This window comes from Panicum virgatum, chromosome 8N, assembly GCF_016808335.1.
Source record: "Panicum virgatum strain AP13 chromosome 8N, P.virgatum_v5, whole genome shotgun sequence".
In the NCBI taxonomy this organism is placed as follows: domain Eukaryota; kingdom Viridiplantae; phylum Streptophyta; class Magnoliopsida; order Poales; family Poaceae; genus Panicum; species Panicum virgatum.
Window position 1 is genome coordinate 7,193,245 of NC_053152.1, and position 15,286 is coordinate 7,208,530.

General features: G+C 47.1%; 1 pseudogene; it reads left to right on the forward strand.

The window, feature by feature from the left end:
• Positions 1 to 226: 226 nt before the first annotated feature.
• LOC120684725 lies at positions 227 to 3,241 on the forward strand (annotated as a pseudogene).
• The last annotated feature ends 12,045 nt before the right edge of the window (positions 3,242 to 15,286 follow it).

Here is a 15,286-nt window from a genome sequence, read left to right on the forward strand (position 1 = left end):
AACAAGTCTAATTTAAAAACCAAGCCAAAATAATACCACAGGGATCAGACAACACTGCTAGATTCCAAACATTCACTGGCGTGATTTTTTGGAAGTGACCAAGGGCGATTCACTCATGCCCCCCCCCCCCCCCCCCCGCCCTCTAATGGCTGACAATTTGGATTGGACCATTTCCTTTGAGTGAAGATAAATTCTTTAAACTGTTCACCGACCAGGAATCCGGACCATGTGCACTACTGAACAATGTAATGGTACAAATGTCACCAATCTAGTAGTGGATGAGCAAACTACTAATTTCCAATTTTCGATCTATGGGAGCCTTTTTACCATATTTTGGTTGGAGCGGTACCATGCATTTTGTCGTCACCTTTCAATGTAAACAAGCCGAGGTATAGGCTAGATTTTACTAGGTACCAAACTCTAAGATATAATTTTGATTCTGACGAATTGGATGCTCCAGCAGTAGTTCCAGTTCCGAAGGGAAACAAAAAGGGAAATGTAGACACAGATACAAATCTTTCACTCACTGAAAAGTGAAAACCTATGTTACCTATCAATTTACTATAAATGGGTCGTCTGTAGACATAATCTTTGTTAATCTGAGCGGTTCATGAATGCAGATATCAACGAGTGCAACTTGTCAAGTGAAGAGAATGGGTGCTTCGGCGAATGCATCAACATGATCGGCTCAATGTACTGCCGGTGCCCGCATGGAACCTATGGCAACCCCGGCGTCAAAGGTGGCTGTGCCAAGATCAACTCCACTACAGGTCAGTACATACACACCCGGCTCGTGACACTTTTGCTTGCTGCTATACGAGTAGTAATCTCATAGACATTTTCAGCAGACGATGCATCGTTGCCTACTGTGGCTCCGGCGCCAATAGCGCTGCCCAACGACTGCAACGACACCTGCGGTGATGTGCGCGTGCCGTACCCCTTCGGCTTCGGGCACTCCCACTGCTCCTGGCCGGGGCTCAACCTCACCTGCGACACAAGCCATGGCGGCACCCCACGGTTGCTCCTCGACAGCAACGGCACCCTCCAGGTCGTCGGCATCTCCTTGTCCGACTCCACGGTGCGCGTCATCCACCACACCCGCATCACCCCCTTTGACGTCGTCTCCAACTACTCCCGTGTCGACGGGCGCGACGTCATGACGCGTGCTGTGAGATTCCAGCTCCCGAACATCGGTGAGTCCTACATGCTGTCGGCCAGGAACGAGTTCGTCTTCTTTGGGAATGGCGTGCAGGCCACCCTGTACGGGCACAAGTACAGAAACGGCAGCGGCGACGCCTACAGCAACATCACCAGCTGCATCTCCAGCTTCAGCTCCGGCGCATTCGAAGAATACCTCAACTGCTCCGGCCGTGACGGCTGCTGCCATGCGCCTATCTTCCCGGGCAGCACGCCCCAGAAGATGGAGTTCAGAGGGCTCATGAAAACGGATCTGTTCAGCGACATGCCATTGGCGTTCATCTCAGAGGAGGGGTTGATGACTGCCCACTGGTGGGACACGATCTTAAACGGGAACGTTAGTCTCGGATTATGGGCCCCCCGTTACTTCTCGTCTCCCCTTGTTCTACAGTAGGCTGTGAAGCAAAGCTTCCCACCGCCTGCTGGCAACTCATCGGGACAGTGTCATGTGGAAGTGGCCAGGCGGCTTTGCAAGAGCAAGCTCAGCAGCTGCCGACAGGAAAATGGGGGCTACACGTGTTATTGCGACAAGGGTTACCAGGGCAACCCTTACATCGTCGACGGATGCAAAGGTCACTATACTTATTCAAGTGTGCTTTAATAAAACGGTGACAATTATATTGTCGTTTATTGATTTTCTGGTCACCTAATGGTCACAATCTTGCAGATATCGACGAGTGCAATATCATACCAAAGAGGTGCTTCGGTGTCTGCAAGAACTTGGCTGGGAAATACAAGTGCAAATGCAAGCTAGGAACATTTGGCAACGCCAACAAGCCCCACGGCTGCGTCAGCTTATCCACTGTTTTGTCTACGTCCATGAAGAAAAACAAAATTGCTTTGTCAGCTGCCAGTGGCCCGGTGCTCCTTCTCTTGGGTCTTGGCGTAATGCTAGTACCCCGTAAGATTGAACAGCACAAGATGAAAGTACTGAAGCAAAAGTATTTCAAGCAAAACCGCGGACAATTGTTGCAGCAGTTGATGTCCCAAAGAGCGGATATTGCCGATAGGATGATCATACCATTGGATGAGCTTGCAAAGGCGACAAACAATTTCGACAAAGCTCGTGAAGTTGGTGGTGGAGGACATGGTACTGTAAACAAAGGAATTTTATCAGATCTGCATGTTGTAGCCATCAAGAAGGCAAATATTACAGTCCAAAAAGAAATAAATGAGTTCATAAATGAGGTAGCAATTCTCTCACAAGTCATTCACAAGAATGTGGTCAAACTCTTTGGTTGTTGCTTGGAGGCTGAGGTGCCATTGTTGGTTTATGAGTTTATTTCCAATGGAACCCTTTATCACCATCTCCATGTTGATGGGCCAAGGTCACTATCATGGAGCAACAGGTTAAGGATCGCCACAAAAATAGCAACTTCTCTTGCATATCTTCACTCGGCAGTTTCAATCCCAATAATCCATAGGGACATCAAGTCCACTAACGTACTTCTTGATGATACCTTGACAGCAAAGGTATCAGACTTTGGAGCTTCAAGGTACATTCCTGTTGACAAAACAGGGTTGACAATGAACAAGGGTTCAAGGGACAATAGGATACTTGGATCCATTGTACTTTCAGACCAATTGACTCACTGAGAAATGTGATGCCTACAGTTTTGGAGTAATTCTTGTGGAGCTCCTTACTAGGAAGAAGCCATCTTCATATCTATCACCTGAAGGTGATGGCCTAGTTTCTCATTTTCTAGACTTACATGCCGAGGGAAATCTTGTCCAGATAATAGATCCATAAGTTATAGAGGAGGGTGGGGAAGAAGTCCAAGAAGTTGCTGCCCTCGCAGCTTCATGTATAAACTTATTAAGAGCTGACGAAAGGCCAACGATGCGACAGGTGGAACATACACTAGAGGGCCTTCGAGGTCCCAAGATGCGTAAGAATCATGGTATGGTAGCAGCAGATTTGGAGAATAATAGCATCGAGTTTAGAGCTTCATCATCAACTAAACGAGGACATGGATTTGACGAATCAAGCAGAAGATACAGTTTGGAGCAGGAGATGATGATGTCTGCAAGGTACCCTCGGTAGCACTGCATGCTCTGTGTGCCTTGTGCATTAGCATAAGAGATTTGTTAACTTCTTCTAGCCATAACTTGATGTGTCATGATAACATGGAACCAGATCCTCTGTATCTTATTACTGTTGCTTTGGTTTTCTTTTTAGCATGATTCAGCTGTACGTACCTTCTCAAAAGGAAAAATGCATAGCAGATCAGAGTTGGTTGATCTGCTTTTTTCTATGTGGGCCAAAGTTAATAGATCGTCATTTGGCATTTGTCGTAGGCTCGTAGCTTTGTGAGGTTTGCATTATGAAATCTGCTGGTTCTGGATCCCTGCTTCGCTTCCCCTGCTCGTTCCTATGGCCTTCCGTTGGAACACGCTCGCTCAACACAAGAGGGCACACACGTCTTGGGCATTCACCATCCAGCCATCCGGGGCATACCCACGGGGATCCCCCGTAATCATCTTGCTGACAGGTGCCAACTCCGTCTTACACCCTCCCGTTCTGCCCCCATCATCTCCGACTATGATTCGTGGTTCTCGTCGGCAGGGTGGGCCCAAGATTTTGAATTTGGGTATTCAAAAATTGTAAAGCTAAAGTAAAACATGGTACAAATTAAAAATGATTCAAGTTGACTGCTCACTGCACAAATTATCAGGCTAATAGTCTAATATGCAGAAATAGGAATATGGGATTAGGAAATTTGAGAAATTGACCTTAGAATTGTCCAATTTTGAGCAGAGGCTGCGCGCGAGCTGCTTGCTGCGGTGCCGCGGTCGCCGTGCGCCTGTGCCAAAGTTTTAAATAGCCGGCTATAGCATCCGCTATAGATGGCTATAGCTGTTAGGAAGGGCAGCCGCTATGGCATTTAGCCCGTTAAAACCAACTATAGCCCGCTAAATGCCGACTATAGCCCACTAAATGCCGTAACAGCAGCCCTGCCGCTAAACATCTTAGCCGGCGATTTAAAACATTGGCCTGTGCCCGGTGTCACAGTGCCGCACTGCGCCACTACCCGCTGCCGCTGTGCTGTGCCGCTGCAGGCTGCCCCGGCGCTCCGCTCTCATCTCCCCGCGTGGCAACTACGGCTGGCTTCGGCCCTGACCTGCCACCTGCCTGCAGCCGCTGGTCAGTTGCCCTATGCCCTCCTCGCGCCGTGCGCGCCTCGCCAAGCCTGCCCACCAGCAAGAAACCGCCGCTTACCGGTGGGCCGTTTTTTTAGCTGTTTGGCCCATTTCAAGAGAAGGGAATTGGCTAGATGTGAATAGGCCTTAGGTAGTATAATTTTCTCATTTTTTTGAATACTGATACATGTATATGTGTACTTGATTTTTTTAAAATAATGGGTATTCAATGAATACCCTTGAATACAAGGTGGGCCCACTAGTCGTCGGACTGTGGATTGGAGCCCCCTCCGGCAGCGCCTTTATAGCACACGTCTCAATCATGACCAGGCAGCTCAATCACGCTCAACTCCGTCTTGTTTGCAGCCGATCTCTTGGAGCGAAAGGGAGATAGCCGCGCTGGCGAACGCAAAGCCTCTCGGCTGCAACCGCGCCGCCCCCGCGCAGCGATCGCGCGGCGACACGGGCAAAAGGTGCAAATGGAGAGTGTACGCAAGGGAAGGACCGCAGCGGCGGCATCGGGCACCGGAGTGAAGGTGACCCAGCGGGCTGCAGCTTGCAGGGCCCACATGTCGGCGTCGAAATAGGGTTATGAGGAGGTGTGGACAGACGACCGCCGCCGCGTGCCGGCTGCATCTGGCGGTCGCCGCGCCCTTCCACGACAGCCATCGAGCGGGCGGGAGGCGGGTGAGGGCAGCACAGGAAGGAGCGGTCGGCGAGGGCAGCAGCTCTCTCACCGCTGCGCCCGCCGGGCCACGGCCGAGCCCTCGTCTCCGAGCGGGGCCGTTTTTTCTTTTTTATATTTTTTAAAAATTAAAATTTCAAAAATATATGTCCGTTTTTAAATATTTCAAAAATATACCCCGGTCGCCCTCCCATAGGGCGACAGGCCCAATGTGTAATTTTTTTTTCAAATTTGCAACGAAGTCCCTGGAGAGAAAAAAAAAGGCGGGGGACCTGTCGCCCCCCCAACGGGCGACAGGGGCCTGTCGCCCTCCCCTCAGGCGACAGGCCCCTGTCGCCCATTGGGGGGCGACAGGCCCCCCCTTTTTTTTCTCGGACTTTTATTTTTGCAGGGACCTATTTTGAGCTATTCGAGCGTGTATTCGTCATCATCGTCGGCAAGATCTCGGCCGCTAACTCCTACCGCACGTTACTTGTCCTTCATTAAATCACGGAAAAAAATCGCAAGAACTTCCCTTATTTCACGAGCATTATGGAACCCACAAACATAATAAGTTCACATAAATAATATCTATAAAAACAAATGACAAGTAACCTACCACAATCATAAACATCGGATACAAATAAGCGGTCCACAGCTATCTCATTACAAATAAACATCATATACATCTAACCACCCCTAGGGCGTCGGACCCTCTTAGCCCTCTGCTGGGCACGGACATGTCCCTCGGAGTAGGTGAGAACATCCGGAGACCTCACCTGTCGCTCAGGACGCGCAAGGGGCTGCGGTGTCTGCTGCTGAGAGATCTCAAGTGGTGCTCCTCCTAGCTGTGAATACCCCAAGACATTGGGGTCACCTTGCGCGGCAGGCTCTTCTGGACTCAAGCTGTCGAAGTCGTCTAAGGTGAATGTCTCGTTATCTGGTCGAAAGGAGGAAGAAGAAGGTCCGGCGCCCGCATCGGGGTAGAATCCTACGCAAAAAATATGGATGTTAGCGTACGCTCGTATATTTCGTAATGACATGTAGAAACCGAAATACGAAACATAAATTAACCTGTGCACGCCGGTATCTGTGGCCCCGGTACCATCCCTGGATACGGTCCGCCAACTGGTGCTGTCCCTCTAAACATTCCAGTATGGCCGAACGCAGTAGCTGGATCGTATCCTGTATGTGATATTAGTAAATATGTAGGAACACTTGATGTAATTTTAAAGAGATATGTACGTTACCTGTACTTGGGAAGAACTGCGACGTCGGCCCGTGTATGGTCGACGGACACGGGAACGACGACGACGCCTGAGACGACCCGTGGCTGTCTTCGTACTGCACACGGCTTCCGAAGTTGTGCGTTACCTGACGCAACTGATCACGCTGCCTCGACCATGCCTCTATCTGCTCAAACTGGGTCATTGGGGATCCGGCACGTACCCTCGTCAGGTAAGTCGAGCAGTCCGTCTCCATCCTGTTGCAAAGGCGAAACTGCATCAATTCAGTAAAGTTACAAACACATGAATTATCTTATGAATATGATTATATATATATGCAAATATGATCAAGAGACTCACCGCGCCAGCTAGTGCCTCCACGTGGTGCCGGGCATAGCCATCCTGAGGCCTCGCCTGGTGTGGCTGCGGGTGAGTGTCAACAAAAACCAGACGAGCCCGAGTCCGGGGTAAGTACCAGGTGAGGTAAGCCCTAAAGGAGCTATCTGTGTGTGGTCCTGTTGGATGGACCAAGTGCTCGTCTGCCTGTTCCCATTGGTCCACCCACGGCTGGATCTTGGTGAGCCAATCATCAGAGCACGGCAAGCCACTCCTTGACAACCTACAAAGTAGACCACGAAGAATCGTTAGAATCGACACGAATGTATGAGCCAAGTTCATTCATAATTACCTGTGGTCCTGGCGACTGACACGCTCCAACGCGGTGGGCACCGGAAACTCCTAGCGCTGCCCAAACTGTCTCCTGACTCTCCAGGGGCAATATGCCTCAACCGCGATGTCATAAACCAGGACGGCGGAAGTAAGCCACAGGCTCGCATTCGCGGAGCAGTGCGAAGACAGGCCTGCTGGTGCACGGGTAGCCACAGCCTCTGGGCTGTAAGGCTCCCAGACAACGTCCTCGGGCGTCAGCATGTCGAGCTCCGAAACAAACTCATGATATACGCGTTTAACCCGCGCATGTGCCCAGGACCTCTACATTCCGAATAAGTAAAATTAAAAGTGCGCTAATACATCATGTAATAATGAATAACAAAATTAGGTTTGTTGCGAACATACCTGACGCCAGATCCAGATAGTTCCCATAGTGGGCCTCTCGTCCTCCTCGTCGTCGTACATGCCCCCGTGGTAAGGCTCGTGGCTGACCAAGGGGCGACCAACGGCTAGCCTCTCGTACGACCAAAGCTGTAGCAGTAGTGGGCACCCTGACAGGATAGCGTTCCCATGTGTCTTCATGCACCCATCGCAGAGTCCACGGTAAGTGGCTGCAAGTACCGCCTCACCCCAGCTGTAGGGCGGTACGTCCTCGTCCCCATCCGCAATCTCCCGTGCATACGGAAGGAGAATCCTATCGACCGAGTTGCCATGAGTGTTGTTGAACATGATGTAACCAATCTCCCATGCATACGGAAGGAGAATCCTATCGACAAGACGGCTCAGAGTCAGTAGGCCGGCCTCACGTAACCTGGAAAAAAACAAAAAATGTCGAAACAAAGGAATACCGGCGAATACATAAGTCATAAACAATAATATTTCATTACATACCGGTCACACCAATCGTTGTGTATAGAGATCGCCTCGCCGGGTGGACGAGGACGTAGCACCTCTAGGGCTCGGTGCTCAACAGCTGCAAAGTAAGACCTGTGGCTCGAGTCGATCACTGGGTCTAGCAAGGAGTCCATCTCCATACCTGCATTCAAAAATATATGAGAACACATAGCTAAATATATATTTCATACAAACTAGACACATAAATACAATAATACTTCATTACATACCTGCCATATTTCATTACTACATATTACAAATAATGAAATACAATTGTGGATCATGACACCGAATGCCTTCCACGAGCAATTCTCGCCGATGCTCGTCTGAACGTAGGAGGTGCTCCATCTCTGGGATTTCCGGAAGGACCGACGTCAGCAACATCGTGAAGTGCATTCTGAGGACACTTCTTGTAGTTGTGACTCAATGATCCACATTGGCTGCAACGTTTTTGTGCCTTGCTTGCTTCCGACTCGTCCATACCATTCCGAATACGACGTGTCTGACGGCGGCCTTTGCCTTTCTTAGTGGCTGGATCAGGAATAAACATCTTATTCTCATTATCCTGAGTGAAAGGCCCCACAATTCCAATCCCGTATACCTCATGTCCCCATGTGGATACAGCTGCTTCCTTGCTGAAGTACGGTGAAACAAATAGTCCTGGCTGTAACGCAGACTCTGCACATGCCGCAATGAGATGGGAGCATGGCATATGCAATAACTTAGGCTTCATGCAGGAGCAGAATGCTTTGCCATCAACTGTAATCAAACTCTCCTGTACCACTCTATCTCTACGGATACCACGACCACTTCTATCCTTACATAGAATCTCAAATCTATGCTCCATTGTACCTGTGGATATGACGCGGTGCAGTTTTGCCTTTTCAATCTTCTCTTGCATATATTGTGTCACTCTTTTGCAAAACTGAATTTGGGGGTTGCTGATGTTTATGCTTGCAGCCGTGCAACGCTCTCTGAAATACTTCATGCACCCATACATGATGAACTCAACAATTCCCACAAGTGGAAAAGCACGACAAGAACGCATAACCATATTGAAGCACTCTGCATGGTTCGTTGTCTGAATACCATACCGTATTCCGTTGGTATCATAAAGGAATGACCATTTCTCCTTAGGTGCACCTCGAATCCAGTGTGAAAATGGCTTCTCAATTGAATCCCTAGCCTCTGCAGCCTGACTCGTGCCTGCTCCTGATGCCCTTACCTTCACTAGCTCTGCAGTCAACTGATCAAGCATCTGCCATAATGCATTGAATTTTCTCTATTGATTTTGGGTGCACAACCTCTTAAACAGGTTCTTAAGATCCTTGTTCTTGAAGTGTTCATAGAAGTTTGCACCCATATGCCTAATGCACCACCTGTTTTGGACATCAGGCCATAATGGAGGCGTTGTCGCAGTTCCACATTGCAATTTCAGTATTGATTGCAGGATACCTGCATGCCTATCACTAATAAGGCACACATCTGGACGTGCAGCAACAACATAATTCTTCACTCGTTCAAGGAACCAATACCAACTGTCTATGTTCTCATTCTCAACAAATGCAAATGCGAGCGGAACAATTTGGTTGTTACAATCTACACCGATTACGGTGAGTATCTGACCTTTATACCTTCCAGTCAAAAATGTGCCATCAATGCAGATCACCGGAAGACAAAACTGAAATGCTCTAACAGAAGCACCTATGCAAAAGAAGGCTCGTTGCATAATTCTTTGTCCCCTAGTCACGGCTGGTAAAAGGTATGTGTCATAAAAGCTTCCAGGATTTCTAGCAGCAACCTGGGATAACATACGAGGTAGGTTATCATATGATGCCTCGTATGTGCCGAACCGCATCTCGAACACCCTTTGTTTAGCCCGCCATGCCTTCAAATAACTGATGGTGTACTGGTAAGTCTGCTCAATGTGTCGAATAATCATTTTTGGCTCATAATTTAGGTTGTCCATAATAAACCCATACATTTGCTTTGCAACAAAGTCGCATGATATATTGCGATGCGAGGGAATAACTTCTGACAGCAAACAAGTGTGCTCTGTGACAATGGAACATTTCCAGTTTGACTTCCATTTTCCCTTGAATGCATGTACTCGCCATGGACATCCAGCATTCACACACTTCACCTCATATTCTTTACTGCCAGACTTCACGACTTTGAATTCTCGTTTCAATGAGATTGCCCATAGTCTCACAGCATCTTTTACGGCTTCAATGTTTGGATATGTTGCACCTTGCACTACCTCATTCCCTCTGTACTCCCACTCCTGATTTCGTACATCTTCTGCGATATGACTGCCAAAACCATGCTCTTTCCACTCTTTTGGCAATGAGTACTGCTCGTCATCAGATGAGTCCTCATATTCTTCCATCTCTATTGCGGTTTGGTCTTCTGCCTCCATCTCGTCCACAATGCTATGTATCCTCTCTCCCTCATCAGCAAGGCCCTGTGCTCCCATGTTTTGGTTCTCTGTCTCTTCTGACTCATCTTGCTCAACATAATTGGTCTCTCTTCGAATACTCGGAGTTCCTTGATCTGCACAATGTTGGATTTCATTTTGTGTCTTATCCCGGATTTGAACAAGAATGGCCAAAGGCCACCCACGCTCTAGAGCTGCTTGCATGTACTTCTGCCAGTCATCAGTGCTGTGTATCATCATAAATTCCCATAATTCACTTTCTACCTCCCAATTAACAAGAGACTGGACAGTGATCACATGTCTCAACGGATCAACATGGAACCCACACTGCAGCCACTTACATATGGAACCAAAACTCCTTTCCAGAGGTTTATCTATGCCGCTAGATGTGCGCTTAAAGGCAGAAAGATCTACTCCATTTGGCCCATACATAACATTGTATTCACCATAAAATACTTGAAACTGCATTTTGCTCGACATATCTGTATATCACATAATACTTATCGAGTTATACTCTTTACTTCACTACCTTATTCAATAATCCGTAAAAACTAAGTATGGAATTCAACTATAACGTATAAGTATTCATAACTACGTGATGACTCTCGAATTCTATACTGCATATGCCAAATTCTATTCTAAATCATAATTAATTTATAAACATGTCTCTAATAGCACTGCAATTGTAATAATAAATGCGTAGAACTAATTTTCTAAACTAATTTACTACTACGTAACTACAAACTAAAGTATCATTGAACTCCTACTTAAATGGATCTACTATAGCACTAATTAAATTAAATTACTCATATTTAAATACGTAGTACTTAAATATAACAATATTTAAACTAAATGTACTAACCTGCAGATCACAAGTGCTGAATCCGGCAGGGCTTCGCCGCTTTCCTTCTCCTCACTCCTCTCTTTTTTTCTGGATTTTTGGTGGAATTTTCGGGCTCAAATGAGGAGGGAAGGGGAGGGCTGGGGCTTTTATAAGGGGGGAGACCCCGGTCGCCCGCGGGGGGGGGGGGGGGGGGGCGACAGGCCCCCCGGTCGCCCGCAGGGGGGGCGACAGGCCCCCTGCCGCGACTGTGGGCCGGGCCCAGCGGCGGTCGCCCGTGGGCCGGGCGACAGGCCCCTGTCGCCCCCCAACGGGCGACAGGGCTTGTTTTTTTTTTCTCCAGGGACTTCGTTGCAAATTTGAAAAAAAAAATTACACATTGGGCCTGTCGCCCTATGGGAGGGCGACCGGGGTATATTTTTGAAATTTTTGAAAACGGACATATATTTTTGAAATTTTAATTTTTTTTAAATATAAAAAAGAAAAAAGCTCCCGAGCGGGCGCCGGAGTGGCCGCCGCCTCTTCGACATGCAAGTAGCAGCCGAGCAAGGGTTATGGGCTCGCGGCCCATTCGAGCCCACCTTGGAAAAAGTGATAACTTGACGAGTCCCATCGAAAAACACGCGGCCTGTGGGGCGGTTTTTTATTTTTATTTTTATATTTTTGTTTTTTACAAAAATATATTTTCGATTTGGAAATTTATAGGAATATACTCCGGCCGCCCCGCTGCCGGGCGGCCGGGACTTGGCCGCCCGGCAGCGGGGCGGCAGGGGCTTTTGTGCAAAACCTTTTGCTCAAATAATTGCGCGGAGGTCCCTGGGGCCGGTCGCCCGGCAGCGGGACGGCCGGCCCTGGCCGCCCGGCTGCTGGGCGACCGGCTCTCCCACCCATATATACGTTGGCTGGTCCCCCACCCTCATTTGCATCACTAAAATTCCAGAAACCAAGAAAAAAGACGGAGGGAGGGAGAGCGGCGAAGCCCTGCCGGATTTTCGAGCCGACGACTGCAGGTAACCAAAATTCTTCTACGCTTTACAAATAGATTATGTTGTAATTATTTTTGTTGAAACAGTAGATTAGCAATCAATTTAATTATTGTTAGGAGTGATTACTGGTACATTTAGGTGCAGTTACTTGTAATGATTAGCATTGATACAGTACATTTAGTGTTAGATTAAGTATTAGAAAGTACTAGAAAATTGTTAGAGAAGTATTAGAAAGTCTTAAAATTTGGAATATAATATTAAAAAAATTTTAGAAAATGTTAGAAAATTGTAGAAAGTATTTTGTTGAAACAGTAGTTTAGCAATCAGTTTAATTATTATTAGGAGTGATTAGTGGTACATTTAGGTGTAGTTACTGATAATGATTAGCGTTGATATAGTATATTAGTAATCTGATTGCTCACTTGTGATTGCCAGGGCTCAACACCATGGCATCCTCAGGATCCACCTATATTCCATGGAGTAAGGTGACGGAAACAGTCCCCCAAGGAGTCCAGGTGCCTATGTTTTTTTGCGAATCCTTGTGCAAACTAATGAAATCAAGGGTTTTGGGGGACGACTTTGGCAAGAGATTCTTCATGTGCGAGAATTACGAGTACGACCCGCCCAAACATTACGGCAAGGACCGAGCAAAGATACTACAAAACACTATCAGAGTTTGTCACTTTCAGATCTAGTAATGACTTCTAACATGATTTGGGAAAAGACTCCACCGCCTCTATGTGATTTCTTGCTGTGGTTAGACACCGAGCAATCTCAGCAGGATAAGGACCACATGGAGCGTTAAGCAAGGTGGGCTGCACAAAGGTGGCAACGAATGCTGCATGAAGAACAGATGGAGGAGAAGCGCAAAAAAAACCAGGAAGAGATTCAGAAGAGGATTGCAGAAGTGGAACGTCAGAAGGCAGAGGAACGTGAAGCTGATAGGGAGAGGAAGCGAGAGAGGGCCCGCCGTGCTAAGAAAGCAGGGTCTGAAGCTATTAGGAAGGGAAAATATCCCCGGTGCACTCAGTAAAACACTACCATATAATCCCGACATTTTACATTTCCTAAGGCATGTTAGGTTTAGTCACAACACGAGGTTATCGTGTTGCACATGCCATGCTTTTCATTGTTCAAGTACCTAGTAGTACGAACGTCTTAGGCCTCTGCTTTGTAATCGTAGCATTGTTTACAAAATTGTATTGCAAACCGAAAATTTATGATTCGTAACTACTCTTCTATTTTCAGTACACTACATTCAGTGAGCATTCTAACTGAACCAACCTACACATTTAGAACTACAACCAAGAAATCTTACTACACAAATACCTTCATAATATTACATGCTACAATCTGGTGCAAATACATATCCATACATAACGAAATGTAATTATCACATACAGGTCGGAATACATATCCATACATCTGTTTCAAATACATATGCACACATAACGAAATCTAGACGCGATGAGCTCCAAAATCCGTAGGCAATCCATCGGTGGGATTTCCAGAAGGTCCAACCTCAGCACCAGCATTATCTTCTTGCATTTTAGGGCACTTCTTGTAAGTGTGACCATCTGCTCCACACAGGTTGCATCTTTTTTTCTTCTTTCCTGCCTCAGACTCATCCATTCCACTACGGATACGAAGTGTCTGCCGTCATCCTACCCCTCTCCTAGCATCTGGATTGGGAATGTACATTGGAGAGATATTTGGTGTAGTGAATGATCCCAGACTGCCTATGCCATATATCTCATGGCCCCAAGTGTGCACAGCGGTTTTTTTTCTGTAATATTGTGAAACAAAAACCCCAGGATCCAACCCAGATTCTGAACATGCTGCAATGGCATGGGAGCACGGTAAGTGAAGAAGCTGTGGCTTCTTGCATCTGCAAAAAACCTTGCCTTCCGGCGTTATCAACCAATCATGAATGACCCTTTGTCTGCGGACACCCTGCCCTGTCCTGTCCTTGCATGAAACCTCAAACCTTTGATCATTTGTGCCCATGGAGACCACTCTATGATATTGAGCCTTTTCAATCTTTTCTTTCATGTAGTTAGTGACCCTATTAAAAAAATCACTCCTGGATCATTAAGTAAGACAACAGCTGCCTGGTACCGCTCTCTGAAGTACCTTGTGCATCCGTACATGATGAACTCAACTATGCCAACAAGAGAAAATCCACGAACATGATGCATTACCATATTGTAACACTCTATGTGGTTGGTTGTCTCGATCCCATATCGATGACCACCAGTGTCGTATAGAATTGACCACTTCTCCTTAGGTGCATCCTTAATCCACTGTGTGAAAGGTCCGCCGCCGGAACGTCTCCGGCTAGAGGTTGAGGCCTGTTCCTTTAGCCGCTCGGCGCACATGTTATCTAGCACCTGCCACAATGCATCAAACTTCCGCTGCTGATTCTGAGTGCACAATCTCTTGAACAAATTCATAAGTTCCTTATTCTTGAAGCGCTCATAAAAGTTTGCACCCATATGCCTTATGCACCACCTACTCACAACATCTGGCCATAGAGGAGGCTGTCCTCGACTTCCTTCATGTAGTTGCCTTATTGCTGCTAGAAGACCAGCATGTCTGTCACTGATGAGGCAAACATCAAGCCTTCCAGCAACAACGTGAATCTTCATATGTAAAAGGACCCAGTACCAGCTCTCTGTGTTCTCATTCTCAACAAAAGCAAAGGCGATGGGAACCACCTGCTTGTTGCAATCAACTCCAATCGATGTCAGTATTGTCCCCTTATATCTTCCTGTCAAGAATGTGCCGTCAATACATAGAACAGGAAGACAATACATAAATGCCCTCACACATGCACCAAGGCAGAAGAAAGCACGAAGCAGAAACCTAGGTCCCCCATCTAAACTCGGTACAATGTAGGTATCAGCCGCACTTCTAGGATTTCTCTGCACAATTGCTGACAACATGTGAGGCAGGTTATCATATGATGCCTCATATGTGCCGAATCTCATCTCAAACACCTTTTGTTTTGGCCGCCAAGCATTTGCATAGCTGATTTTGAATTGAAAACGGTCGTCGATGTCCCTAATTATCAATTTTGGCTCATAATCAATTTTGTCCAGAATCACCCCATACATCTTGGCCACGAAAGTGGATGTGATGTTACGGTGAGTTTGCGCAACAACAGTTAATCTACATGTATGTGGTGTAACAATTGAAGACTCCCAGTGTGTCTTGTACTTGCCCTTGTAG